Source organism: Cervus elaphus, chromosome 25 (assembly GCF_910594005.1).
Source record: "Cervus elaphus chromosome 25, mCerEla1.1, whole genome shotgun sequence".
Lineage (NCBI taxonomy): Eukaryota > Metazoa > Chordata > Mammalia > Artiodactyla > Cervidae > Cervus > Cervus elaphus.
The window spans coordinates 27,408,422-27,417,821 of record NC_057839.1 but is presented as its reverse complement, the minus strand read 5'-3'; positions in this window follow the sequence as shown (position 1 = coordinate 27,417,821).

Genomic DNA, 9,400 nt, shown 5'->3' with positions numbered 1-9,400 from the left:
GTAGACATGGAGCTCACCTCCTACTATAAACATATCAAAAATATACCTATATGTGGAAGAGTTCTCACAGAAAACTAACTGGAAACTGACAGAAGGCTGGAAGAAAACAACCAAGGCTGCAAGAAAGATTTCCCCCGGCAACATGGCCATCCCCAGTTCCAGCTGAGTAAATGCTCCCTGCCCATTCCATGCCCTAGCTTTACACTGCATGTAGGACAGCCAGGTCCTGAGAAAAGACTTAATCTAGAGATGTAGAGGTGACTGGGGAGGTGATTCAGGTGGGGCCATGGCAGCCATTCTGCCACTCACTCAACAGCACCATGGAAGTAGCCCAGCCTTTTGACTATGGCATAGCTGTTTCAATTCCTGCAACTGCAATGCTGCAACCTCCAGTACTGGTGGAGCAAACACTCAGGCCCTGCAGACTTCATGTCACAACCTTGTAGTAGATCTGGGACAACCACAACATGGGCTGTGTGTGAGTGGAGGTGCAGACACACACACAGAAAGCACCCTGGACCTCTGTAAGCACACAAGCCCCACATGCTTCAACATTCCCTTCCTCTGGGGCAAAGGGCAAGGCCCCAGTGTGGGGAGAAGGGAAAACACGCTCAAAAGGAACAAAACCTGCCCAACCTTCAAGGCTACCATTCCAGAAACTTCGGAACAGACCCTGCTTCTGATAAGAGGGTGAAGCCACTGAGCAGGGAGGAAATCCTACCTCACACCTTGGGCAGGTTTTAGCTCCTTCAACACAAGCCACACCCCCTATCAAGGTGATAGTGACCAGCACACCTGAGGAAGGACGTGGCTGGCATTCACATAAAATTGCTTGTACCAAAGACACTGGGCACATGCAGTCTACATAGAGATGCTCCCACATAAAAACACCACAATATAGGACTGTTTCACCTCTATTCACAGAGACAGAGAAAGTTAAGAAAACGAAAAGGTGGAGGAAATATTCTCAACTGAAAGAGCAAGAGAAAAGCCCCTGAAAAAATAGATGAAAGATAATCAGTCTACCAAACAATGAGTTTTAAAAGTTGTTAATAAAATACTTATGAATTAAGAAAGGATTTTTATAAGCCCAGATCATTTTAATAAGGAACTAGAAACTGTATAGAAGACCCAATCAAAAACAGATAATTCAATTTCTGAGATAAAAAGCACTCTAAAAGCAATGTATGGCAGACTAAATGACAGAGAAGAATGCATAAGTGATCTGGAAGATACAATAATGAAAATCACCCAATCAGAATGGCAAACAGAGAGACAAATGAAAAGAAAGCAACATAAGAGATCTATAGGATGATATAAAATGTGCCAACACTCACATTATAGGGGTTGCAGAAGGAGAAAAGAGAGAGAAGGGGATCAAAAATGTATTTGAAGAAATTATGAATAAAAAATTCCCAAATCTGAAGAAGGAAGCAGACGCCAAGTACAAGAAGCATAGAGTCCCAGACAGGATGAGCCCAAATGACCCCATACCACTACATATCATAATTAAAACAGCTTAAATTAAAGAGAGGATTCTAAAGGCAGCAGTAGAAAAATGAAGAGTCATATACAAGGGAATCCCCATAAGGCTATCAGTTGATTTCTCTGCAGAAACTTTGCAGGCCAGAATGGAGTAGCATGATATATTCAAAGTCCTGAAAGGCAAAAACTTGCAACTTAGGATACTCTACCCAGCACAATTATCATTTAGAATAGGAGAGAGAAAGAATTTCTCAGACAAGCAAAAGCTAAAAGAGTTCAGCAATACTAAACCTATCCTAAAAGAAATGCTGAAGTAAGAATCTATTAGGGAAAGGAAAATCCCCCCAATACAGGCACATATAAAGTAAGGACTGAAGATTACTTAAGCCAATATCTATATTAAAAGACAAAAAATTATAAAAGCAGCCATAACTACAATAAGAGCTTCCCTGGTGATTCAGTGGCAAGAATCTGTCTGCCAATGCAGGAGACCCGGGTTCGATCCCTGGGTCAGGAAGATCCTCTGGAGGAGGAAATGGCAACCCACTCCGGTATTCTTGCCTGGGAAATCCCATGAACAGAGACACCTGGTGGGCTACAGTCCATGTAGTTGCAAACAAATCGAACATGACTTAGTGACTAAACAACAACAGTAGCTATAATCAGGAGTAAAAGGATAATAAGCATGAAGATGTAAAATATAAAACTCCAAACACAAGATGTAGGGGAGGGGAGTAAAGAATGTAGATCCTTTAGAATGTGTCTGAATTTAAATGATAATCCATTTAAAGCAAGTCGATACAATTACGGGTCAATATATATGAACTTGATGGTAACCACAAATCAGAAACTTACAATAGATACACAAAAACAGAAAAGAAAGGAACTCAAGCATACTACAAAAGAAAACCGTTAAACCACAATGAGGGAAACGAAGAAGAATTACAAAAACAACAGGAAAACAAGAAATAAAATGGTAATAAGTATATACTTATCAATAATTAGTTTAAATGTCAATAAACTAAATATTCCAAACAATAGACGTAGGATGACAGACTGGATTAAAAAACAAGATCCCCCAATCTGCTATCCATGAGAGACTCACTTCAGGGTGAAAGACCCACGCAGACTGAAAGTGAAGGGGTGGAAAAAGATATTTCATGCAAACAGAAACAACAAGAAAATAGGAATAGCAATACTCATATCAGTCAAAATAGACTTTAAAAGGAAGGCTATAATGAAAGATAAAGAAGGCATTATATAATATAAAGTGATCAATACAAGAAGAGAATATTATACTCATTAATATACATGCACCCAACATAGGAGCAAAACAAATACAGACAGTAAATGGAAAAATTGACAGGAATACAATTATAAAAGGAGACTTTAATACTTCTCTGACAATGGACAGCTTTTCAGACATAAAATCAATAAGGCAACAGAGATGCTAAATGACACAATAGAATAGTTGGACTGAATTGATATCTATACGAGGCTACATCCAAAAAAAACTTAAAAGAATACACAGTCTTTTAAAGTATGTATGGAATATTTTCTAGGATTGACCACATACTGGTACACCAAACAAGCCTCAACAAATTTAAGACCACAGTAATTTTTGGATCACAGCGATATGAAACTATAAATCAACCACAGAAAGATAAACGGAAAAACTTGCAATGATCAGACTTGCAAATGACCACAAGGAGACTAAACAACATGCTACTAAAAAATCAATGGGTCAAAGAGGAAATCAGAAAATACCTTGAGACAAACAACAGTGAAAACACAACTTCCAAAAATCTATGGGATGCAGCATCAGTGGTTCTAAAAGGAAAGTTCACAGTGATACAGGCCTTACTCAGAAAAAAGGAAAGAAAAATCTCCAAACAACCTAATCTACCACCTAAAAAAATTAGAAAAAGAACAAAGCCAAAAGCTAGCAGAAGGAAAAAAATAACAAAGGGAGGAAATAAATAAAGCAGAGATAAAAAAATGAAAATATCAATGAAATCAAGAGCTAGTTTTTTGAAAAAATAAAATTGATAAACTTCTAATAGGATTCATCAAGAAAAAAAGAAAGTCAAAATCAGTAAAATCAGAAATGAAAAAGGAGAATCTAGAACCAATACCACAGGAATACAAAGGATCATAAGAGATTACTATGAACAACTATTTGCCAATAAAATGAACAACCTAGAAGAAATACATGGCCTATTAAGAAGGAGTCAAGAAGAAACAGACAATTTGAACAGATTGATCATTAGAATAGAAGCTAAATCAAATCTGTAATAAGAAAATATCCCAGAAAACAAAAGTTTAGGAACAGACGGCTTCACAGGGCAATTCTGCCAAATATATAAAGGAGAACTTATACCTTTCTTCTCACACTATTCAAAAAAATTGTAGAGGAAGGAATACTTCCAAATTCACTTTACAAGGCCATTACTCTGTTACTCAAACCAAATACATTACCAAAAAAAAAAGAAAATCACAGGCCAAATATCTTTAATGCATATAGACGTAAACATCCTCAACAAAATATTAGCAAATCAAATCCAACAATACATAAAAAGGATTATATACCACAATCAAGATGGATTTATTCTTGGGTCACAAGGGTGATTCAATACACGCAAAAATGTTTTACTAATTCAATGAATATGTCCTATCTTTATTCTGTTGGGTTATTCTGAAGAAATCAGAATTTTCAGGTCCAACAATCCCAAGAGGATATGATCTATAAGATGCAATAAGCACAAATTTTTAAAAGTCTAGTTTTCAGTGAATTTGAAAATTATTTTCCAATTTGAACTGGAGATGCAGCCCAAAACTTCATTTAAGCTCAGGGTTTATTAGTGGGGGAAATCAAATGAGCCATCTTGGTTGAATGGCAGGCCAGGAAACATATCCCTTTCTTCAATTCCCCTTGTGGATGTGGCTGGATAGGGCAATCACTATCTCATCCTCTTTGAAATGCTGGGGTGGCCACACTCTTCAGTGTATCTGCCAGGCACATACCATTCTCCCCAAACACTACTTTTCAAAAGGGTGGGATTTCCCTGTGCTCTTGTCTCATCTCCCCAAGCCCAGTATTCTCAAATTTTCCAAGCAACATACAAAGGCTTGGAGAACTCAATGTGGCTTTAATTTTCTGTTGCTATCGAATGGGATACAATTTCTCATGGAACTATTTTTGTTTTTTTTTAATTTGCTAGGAAATTTTAAATAGGCTCTTTGATGCTAAGTCTATAGATAAACCTTATTCCTGGGACAAGGAAGAAATAATGAAACCTGTAAGGACTGTAACTTCTTGGCAAAAAATAGTTAGGAAAGTAGACTTTGGAAGCAAACAAATGGAAACAGATGGGGGTTTGAGAACCAACTCTGCAACTTTCTAGACCAGTCATTTTTGTCAGTTTGCTTAACCCTTCTATGCTTCAGTTTCCTCACCTGTAAAATGGGTATAATTATAGTACAAATCACATGCAGTTGTTTTGAAGATTAAATCAGAAGAATATGTAGGGTAACAAATAGGCATGGTCCATCCAGGCCTAAAGGGTTTCTTGGTAAGACTTTCAGTGCTAAAGCTGAGACATTCCAGGCAGACTATTATGGTTGGTCACACTATAAAAGGTCAGGTACTTATACAATGCCTAGTATCCATAAATGATAGCCATTATTTTATGTATTACAAGTATCTTTGAGAATTTTCTCATGGGCATGTCATGTAAGTTAACTAGACACATCTCACTTTATGCTTTATAAAAAGGCTAAAACATATAACAAAAGAAGACTCTTGAGAGTCCCTTGGATTGCAAGGAGCTTAAACCAGTCAATCCTAAATGAAATCAACCCTGAATATTCACTGGAAGGACTGGTGCTGAAGGTGAATCTCCAATACTTTGGCCACCTGATGCAAAGAGCCTATTCATTGGAAAAGACCCTGATGCTGGGAAAGACTGAAGGCAGAAGAAGAGGGCAACAGAGGATGAGATGGTTGGATGGCATCACCAATTCAATGGACATGAACCTGGGCAGACTCTGGGAGATGGTGAGGGACAAGGAAGCCTGGTGTGCTATAGTCCATGGGGTCGTGAACAATGGGACATGATTTGGCGACTGAACAGCAACCAAAGAAATAAAAAGGCTAAAACATATAACAAAAGAAGACTCTTGAGAGTCCCTTGGATTGCAAGGAGCTTAAACCAGTCAATCCTAAATGAAATCAACCCTGAATATTCACTGGAAGGACTGATGCTGAAGCTGAAGCTCCAATACTTTGGCAATCTGATGTGCAGAGCCAACTCACTGGAAAAGACCCTGATTCTGGGAAAGACTGAGGGCAGGAGGAGGAGCAGGCTACAGATGAGGAGATGGTTGGATGACATCACCAACTCAATGGACAGGAGTTGGAGCAAACTCTGGGAGACAGTGAAGGACAGGGAAACCTGGCATGCTGCAGTCCATGGGTTGCACAGAGTCGGACACGAGTTAGAGACTGAACAACAATATGACCAAAAAAATAAACTTCACTAGTGGATCATAATTACTGTTCTTTTTAAAGGTCTACTTGGTTATTTCTAAAGTTCTACATTTTTTTTTTTTTTTTTGCTTACTGAAGCCAAGTCTTAAAAAAACCTTCACATTGCTCTGTGAAGTAGTATGTAAGTACATATTTCTTCAAAAGTGCACTTGTGACACGTTAAGAAGCTTTATCATGATAAGATGCGTAGAATAATCTTTTTAGTACAATGAATAAAATGTCCTTCATTGCGGGGACATCAAGCATTTGGAGACAATATTCCCATCCAAAACATTTCTATTTAAGACAACCTACTGAGTATACTTCTTTGTCAATTCTCTTCTACCTGTGTCAATCCAATTTAGTGACATAAAGGGGAGACTAGGCAGGAGCTTATCAGGTGTCATCAGACTGCAGCAAACTTCTGACTGACCAAAAGCACCTGGGATCACATTGGCATATCAGGGGGAAGGGATACAGAGTCATTGTTTTCTAAGTTTGCCTGGTTTTAAGAGTCACCTGGGATGGACTCCTATTGAATATCCAGATTTCCGGGTTCCTCCAATAGAGATACTGATTCAGATGTGAGGTGGAGAGCCCTTGAGTTTGTAATTGATTGGTGTCCCCTGAGATATGTATGATGGGACAAGTTTGAAAATGGTTCTCAACCAGGGATTGTTACTATGCCTGGGGGCCTCCAAACACTTAACGCCCTGGAACTGAGGATGCTAAGCGTCCCACAGTGACTGAGCCAATACAAAACACAAAACAAATCCTGGAAAAAAACGACTGTACAGAATTTTAAATGGAACTTGACACTTCATTTAGACACTTTATTAATGTTTGTCAAGTTAACAAAATGATTGCTACCCCAAGAAGTTAGACTAAATATAGGCTGACCTAGTAATTTTCCAGCAGATGATAGCCTCCCTCTCTTTGAGGGATAAGGGAAAATTACTTTCACACAAGCAATTATTTTTAAACTGATTTATTCCTGTTCCCGGGGCTTCCCCCGTGGCTTAGTTGATAAAGAATCTGCCTGCGGACGAATGGATAAGGAAGCTGTGGTACATATACACCATGGAATATTACTCAGCCATTAAAAAGAATTCATTTGAATCAGTTCTAATGAGATGGATGAAACTGGAGCCCATTATACAGAGTGAAGTAAGCCAGAAAGATAAAGACCAATACAGTATACTAACGCATATATATGGAATTTAAAAAGATGGTAATGATAACCCTATATGCAAAACAGAAAAAGAGACACAGATGTACAGAACAGACTTTTGGACTCTGTGGGAGAAGGCAAGAGTGGGATGTTTTGAGAGAACAGCATTGAAACATGTATATTATCTACAGTGAAACAGACCACCAGCCCAGGTTGGATGCATGAGACAAGTGCTCGGGGCTGGTGCACTGGGAAGACTCAGAGGGATCGGGTGGAGAGGGAGGTGGGAGTGGGGATTGGTATGGGGAATACATGTAAATCCATGACTGTTTCATGTCAATGTATGGCAAAAACCACTACAATATTGTAAAGTAATTAGCCTCCAACTAATAAAAATAAATGGAAAAAAAGAAAAAGAATCTGCCTGCAATTCAGGAGACCTGGGTTTGATCCCTGGGTTGGAAAGATCCCCTGGAGAAGTAAATGGCAACCCACTCCAGTATTCTTGCCTGGAGAATCCCATGGACACAGTCCATGGAATCACAAAGAGTTGGACACAACTGAGCAACTAATATTTCATTTTCATTTCATTCTTGTTCTTATTTTCTTCAAACACTATACAATGCTATGTTTTACATTTAACACCAGGAAAGAGTATACTATTCTTTTCAGAAGAAACATTTTGAAAAAAAGAAATAACCACATGTAGAAAGGTATGCTTTCACAAGTCTTGCTCTTCATTCCCTTCCTATTCACTGCTCATCAATATGGCATACACAGTGCTTGTCCTTCTATTTACCTTTCTATTCTTTCTGCAGTGGTTCCCAGGTATAGTTCTCTACACCTGGAAGGTTTCATTTTCCCAGAGTTCTGTCTTCTCCTAATAATATTTTGATTATTCTTGATTTTTTCTTCTACAAATGCTTTCAGTCCCTCTGTGCCTTCTTTCAACTTGGTAGTACAAGTAGAAATATATGTACTTGTACTCCATCTACTCTTTCATTTTCTCTTTAGCATTTACTCCCTCCTGCCTTCTGACCTAGAGTCTCTAGTGACTGTATTATTCCTTTGATGTTACCAGCCAGCCACCTGATGTAGGATGACCAATTGTCCCAGTTTGCCCTGTACTAAAATCTTAGGTCCCATGTTAACCAGGATGGCTGATCACGGTACTTAACCAGTAACCTGGGGAAATAATACATTGACAGGGATGGAGGGAAGAGTAACTGCTTTTGGTAGCACCCTGCTGGGTTACCATATTTTAAAATTAGTGATTGTTGGAAGAGAATGCAAATACAAATAAAACAAATAGGGGTCAGAAGCAATTATTAGCAAGTCAGATGACTTGAAGGGCCAGAGAAACCAAGTATGTGAGTAAAAGAGACTGAAGATCAGTGTGAGACTGAGTTGGTCTTTAGAGCCAAAGGTTGTGAGGCTCATGTGCAGCCTGCCCCTGGAGGAGAGGATAGCTTTGGCACTGAGAAGCTCGACTTGAGTAAAAACGTATGATGTAGTCTATTCCAGAATAAGTGACAAATTAGGAGGGCACACTGGCAAGGCGGCAACATGGCTCTTCCTGCTCCTGGGAAGCATTGTGGAGGGGGGCTCTCACCAGTTTGGGCAAGGAATTCCCACCGGGGAGCTGAGTGAGAGCTCTCTTAGGGGCTCAGCAGACATCCTTCTGTGGCTTTCTCTAGTGCTCTTGCTCAGAGCTAATTAGAGAAGTTAGGGGTTATGATTCCTGACCAAAAACAAGCCTCACCACCCATAATTCTACCATTAAAAGACCATGCCTCTTTTTACCTTCAGACTGCCTTTGAATGTGCCAATATCCTTAGTCAAAGGCCATGCTATGACTCATCTCTACTGCAGGGCTAATTGATGACCCAGGGTTTGTTTTACTTTTAGGAGCCATAGGAAGACCTGTCACCCCCTATACTTCCCCTGTGAGAGAGGATTCCCTCTACCTGGCACACACAATGTGTATGACAAATTAGACAATTCTGAATACATAACTTATTCTTCCATAATTAATCCATTCTAGCGGAAGGCACAGAACTGTGACATTCTTAACAGATGAAGGGAGTGAAATCCACAGCTCTAAATACTTCTGGGGAAAGACTCAACCATTGTATCTTGCCTTCATTCAGCAAACTGCTTACTGAGCATTTAGTATGGATTGAGCACTCTGCTTGGTGTTGAAGATAAAACAATGA